The following is a 5,693-nucleotide window of genomic DNA, read 5'->3' on the forward strand; positions in this document are numbered from 1 at the left end:
TAAACAATTTTACAACACCAAGTTATAGTCCAGCAATTTTATTTTAAATTCACAAGCTTTCGGAGGCTTCCTCCTTCATCAGGTGAACGATGTGAATCACCAAGCAGAACAATGCTTGGTGATTACAGACAGTTTTTTCAACTGCCCGTTGCCAAGGCAATCAGTGTGCAGACAGACAGGTGTTACCTGCCAGGTCTCAGAATGTACAAATCACCAAAGAAAACAACAAACAAAAAAAACAGAGATAGAGAGGTAGAAACATAGAAAAGACAGCAACTGACCCGTTATATTAAAAACAGATAACATTTGTTCGCTGGTGGGGTAACGTGTAGCGTGACATGAACCCAAGATCCCGGTTGAGGCCGTCCTCATGGGTGCGGAACTTGGCTATCAATTTCTGCTCGACGATTTTGCGTTGTCGTGTGTCTCGAAGGCCGCCTTGGAGTACGCTTACCCGAAGGTCGGTGGATGAATGTCCATGACTGCTGAAGTGTTCCCCGACTGGGAGGGAACCCTCCTGTTTGGCGATTGTTGCGCGGTGTCCGTTCATCCGTTGTCGCAGCGTCTCAAGGGCAATTAGGGATGGGCAATAAATGCCGACCTCGACAGCGACGCCCACATCCCATGAAAGAAAAAAAGTAAATAAATAAACATCGCACTCATATATACACACCCACAGTTCATATATAAACATCGCACTCATAATAAACAAGGCACTCATATATACACACACAGTTCATATATATACACCGCTCTCATATTTTCACACCCGCAGTTGCTATGTGAACATCACAATCATATCTACACTCCCACAGTTTACAAAACAAGAGCGCACTCTTACTGCACATCCACTTAATATCTACCCAAAGTCCTGTTTATTGTTCTCACTAAAGTCTGAACACTGAACGTTTAACTGTTTTCCAGATACTGTCCATCCTGTTTTGTATTTTCAACGTTCAATTTGCTGAAGTCCGGCAAAGGGGGCGCGATATCGGTCCTGCCGGTGAATGCTGCTTCGACAGAAGTCTCGGTGTCCAGGAGCTGGCGGGGATTGGAAAGCTCTTGTGTCACACGAAGTGTCTGAAAGGCCCGGATACACACGAAGGTTATCAGTGCGGTGCCCACACCTCGTGCTGTAATGTTAGCGAGCCGGACATCAACTTAAAAGGCGGCTTGTTGCAAACACGTTGTGGTCACAGTTTCTTTTTGTACATTACTGAACCTAAAACATTCAAAATGCAATGTTTTCTTTGCTGCATCACAATAAGCAATATCTTATTATAAAGTTTCGCTCATTGGTTCCGAAGTGTCAGATGGGAGAATTGTCTAAAACTCCTCATTTATTTCATTGTTCATTCAGAATCTGCCCACGGATTGACACAGAGATAAACACAGGGAGAGATACAGAGTATCGGTAAACACAGCGAGAGATACAGAGTATCGGTAAACACAGCGAGAGATACAGAGTATCGGTAATCACAGCGAGAGATACAGAGTATCGGTAAACACAGGGAGAGATACAGAGTATCGGTAAACACAGCGAGAGATACAGAGTATCGGTAAACACAGCGAGAGATACAGAGTATCGGTAAACACAGCGAGAGATACAGAGTATCGGTAAACACAGCGAGAGATACAGAGTATCGGTCAACACAGGGAGAGATACAGAGTATCGGAAAACACAGCGAGAGATACAGAGTATCGGTAAACACAGCGAGAGATACAGAGTATCGGTAAACACAGCGAGGGATACAGAGTATCGGAAAACACAGCGAGAGATACAGAGTATCGGTAATCACAGCGAGAGATACAGAGTATCGGTAAACACAGGGAGAGATACAGAGTATCGGTAAACACAGCGAGAGATACAGAGTATCGGTAAACACAGCGAGAGATACAGAGTATCGGTAAACACAGCGAGAGATACAGAGTATCGGTAAACACAGCGAGAGATGCAGAGTATCGGTAAACACAGCGAGAGATACAGAGTATCGGTAAACACAGCGAGAGATACAGAGTATCGGTAAACACAGCGAGAGATACAGAGTATCGGTAAACACAGCGAGAGATACAGAGTACCGGTAAACACAGCGAGAGATACAGAGTATCGGTAAACACAGCGAGAGATACAGAGTATCGATAAACACAGCGAGAGATACAGAGTATCGGTAAACACAGCGGGAGATACAGAGTATCGGTAAACACAGGGAGAGATACAGAGTATCGGTAAACACAGCGAGAGATACAGAGTATCGGTAAACACAGCGAGAGATACAGAGTATCGGTAAACACAGCGGGAGATACAGAGTATCGGTAAACACAGGGAGAGATACAGAGTATCGGTAAACACAGCGGGAGATACAGAGTATCGGTAAACACAGCGAGAGATACAGAGTATCGGTAAACACAGGGAGAGATACAGAGTATAGGTAAACACAGGGAGAGATACAGAGTATCGGTCAACACGGCGGCAGGTCCCTGAGCCACAGTGAAAATGCTGTGATTTCAACCTGGTTCAAAACACGCAGCCTTCTGATGTGGAGTCAGACGCGACTGTTCTTGCACCAGGCCCACAACAAGCGGCTGGAGCCGGATCCATTGGAGGGCGATCGGTGCAGACTGCCGCCGCGGCTCTCGGAATGTGAGCAGCCTGACCGCCTCAATCACAGCACAGGATCCCGCTCTCCTTCAAATTCCATCACTGACTCTGTGGCGCAATGGACAGCGTGTTGGACTTCTACTTAATAATTGAAGGGGATATTCAAAGGTTGTGGGTTCGAGTCCCGCCAGAGTTGGGTTTTAGTTCACGGATCGGGAGCTGGGAAGTGAAATTTTGCAGCAGGATCATTAATGTCCGTCAAGGACGGGAAACTGCCCCCGACACTTCATCTGACACAATTGGCTCCAGTCACACCCGGATTCATGATTATTAATCCACTCTGAGCTGGATTGGCGAAACTCTCTCAAGGAGGAGACTCAACATCTGCTCAGACCGAAAGTCAATCTGCTGGACTTCCGGCTCTGTCAGACTGAATGTTCCTTCAGACAGGTTTCTAACTGGACACATGCATCCTGCTGCCGTGTGAGCATTGGTGCTGGAGGGGTAGAATTCTTGCTTGTAGTAATTCTATTCCTGTAAAACTAGCTCCTGAAGTGTAGGATGGAAAGTATCCTGGCTGAGCGGTCTAAGGCGCTGGTTTAAAGCTCCAGTTAAATCCCACGATTTGTGGATGGATCAAAATCATAGTTTGTGTCTCCAAAACCGCAGCCTCCCTCCTGTAAACAAGTAATACTGAACATCTCATCTGCTTTGCAACAGCGTAATCCGGAGGAACCACATGGCAATTCAGATAAGTAGATGCATTTTGGAACAAACTAATTGTACCTTCAACTCCGGTCGAAATGTTCACAAGGAAAAGGATTGTTTGATCTCGGTGAGACTCGAATTAACAACCTCGGTATTTCCCGACCCTGTCCTGTCAGATAAGCACCGCGCACTGACCGATTGCGCCGCTGGAGCCCGGTCACTCTGATCACCTGTCCCACTCTGCTGGAAAGAATATTAAGGTGAGAGGCCCGAACCTGTGGAAACGTGTCCAGTCACTGTGATGAAACTAATATCTGCACTTCCACTTTCAGCTTCTTTCACATCCTCTGCTCCATCGCACGACAATCGGGTTTTCTGCGAACAGGTCAAAATGAACATTGCCAGAAATTCTATCAGTAGTGAGATTTGAACCCAGCGCCCACGCAGTGATTGGATTTATTGTCTTAAAGCAGTGAGCTCCGTTCACACAACGCCTCGCCAGTCTTTCACATTTTGTTTAATGCCCAAATTAATATATTGGAGCTAATTGAGCGCGTTTACGCCGTGCTGGGGTTGTTCTCCTCAGAGCAGAGAAGGTTCAGAGGAGATTTGATAGAAGTGTTCAAAGTCAAGAAGGGTTCAGATAAAGTTAATAAAGAGAAGCTGTTCCCATTGGCGGAAGTGTCGAGAACCAGAGGACACAGATTTGAGGTGATTGGCAAAAGAACCAAAGGCGACATGAGGAAAATCTTTTTTACGCAGCGAATAGTTATGATCTGGAATGTGCTGCCTGAAAGGGCGGTGGAAGCAGATTCAATCGTGGCTTTCAAAAAGGAATTTGATAAATACTTGAAGGGGAAAATGCAGGGCCACGGGGAAAGGGACGGGGAATGGGACCAATGGGATTGGTCTTACAAAAGGCAGGTCAGGGATTGATGGGTTGAATGGCCTCCTTCTGTGGTGTGTTCATTCTGTGATAAATATTATTTTACACACAGTGAACAGACCATCCCTGAAAGACTGCCCCGCGATAAAACAGAGTGACACTGAAACGTTGCGAAAATGCAATGACCCCGACGTGATTCGAACACGCATCCTTCTGATCTGGAGTCAGACGCGCTACCGTTGCGCCACGAGGTCCACAGCGCCCACCTGGAGCCGGATCCATAGGAGGGAGATCGGTACCGACCGCCACAGGGACTCGGAGAGGTGGAAGCAGCAGCAGCAACACCGCAGGAGCCCCGCTCTCCAATCCAGCCGTGACCAGCGGAGAGCTGCCAGTCCCGGCCTGAGCCCTGTCTGGGAGCCGCCTGCCATTCAGTCTTTACAGAACGGGACCGATCCAGTTTCAGCTCACACACAAGCTCAGGAATCCCACTCCTGACAGATTCACTTATTTAAACCTTGTTTAGATTCAGTGAATTGGGATTTAATTCAATCCTCATCTGTCCGCCGCTCTGTCAGTTCAGGACTTTATTTAAACCGATACTTGGAGCTCTGTTTTACAGGGTGCCGGCTGTTTCAGCATTTCTCAGTCCCACCACGAACACTTTTTGCTGCTAACTTCTGCTTAATACAAAGTTCCCAGGAACGAGGGAATTTCTCCTGGGTACTGAGTTCGAGTTAAGGAACAATAGAGGTCCGATTACACTGCTTGGTGTATTCTATAGGCCACCAACTGGTGGGACGGATATAGAGGAGCAAATTTGCAGGGAAATTACAGAGAGGTGCATAAGCCATAGAGTAGTGATAACAGGGGATTTCAACTATCCTAATATAGACTGGGATAACAATAATATAAGGCGCAAAGAAGGGGAAGAATTTTTGAAATGTGTTCAGGATAACTTTCTCGACCAGTACGTTTCTGGCCCACTGAGGAAGGAGGCATTGCTGGACTTGGTGCAAGGGAATGAGGCGGGCCAAGTGGAGCAAGTGTCAGTGGGGGAGCATTTAGGGAGCAGCGATCAGTATCATAAGGATTAGACTATCTATGGAAATGGACTCTGTCCACTCTAAAGTAAAAGTACTCAATTGGAGGAGGGTCAATTTCAGTGGGATGAGATCAGATCTGGCCCCGGTAAATTGGAATTAAAGATTGTCAGGCAAAACTATAATTGGACAGTGGGCGCCTTTTAAGAAGATGATTCGGGGATAGAGAAGGTACATTCCAACGAGGTAGAAAGGTAGGGTAACTAAAGCCAGAGCTCCCTGGATAATAAGAGAAATAGAGAGTAAGATGAAGCGGGAAAAAGTATCGTATGACAGGTGTCAGGTTGATAACACAAGTGCCAACCAGAGAGAATATAGAAAGTTCAGAGGGGAAGTGAAAAAGGAAATAAGAGGGGCAAAGAGAGAGTATAAGAATAGCGGAAAACATAAAAGGGAA

General features: G+C 46.4%; 2 non-coding genes across 2 annotated transcripts; one reads left to right on the plus strand and one right to left on the minus strand.

The window, feature by feature from the left end:
* Positions 1–2,703: 2,703 nt before the first annotated feature.
* On the plus strand, positions 2,704–2,795 carry trnar-ucu (transfer RNA arginine (anticodon UCU)). The gene is given in 2 exon segments: positions 2,704–2,740; positions 2,760–2,795. It is a non-coding gene; the product is annotated as a tRNA-Arg (tRNA).
* A 1,580-nt stretch (positions 2,796–4,375) lies between these two features.
* Positions 4,376–4,447, minus strand: trnaw-cca (transfer RNA tryptophan (anticodon CCA)). Its single transcript has one exon. It is a non-coding gene; the product is annotated as a tRNA-Trp (tRNA).
* Positions 4,448–5,693: the final 1,246 nt, after the last annotated feature.

Source organism: Heptranchias perlo, unplaced genomic scaffold, assembly GCF_035084215.1.
Source record: "Heptranchias perlo isolate sHepPer1 unplaced genomic scaffold, sHepPer1.hap1 HAP1_SCAFFOLD_402, whole genome shotgun sequence".
NCBI classification, from domain to species: domain Eukaryota; kingdom Metazoa; phylum Chordata; class Chondrichthyes; order Hexanchiformes; family Hexanchidae; genus Heptranchias; species Heptranchias perlo.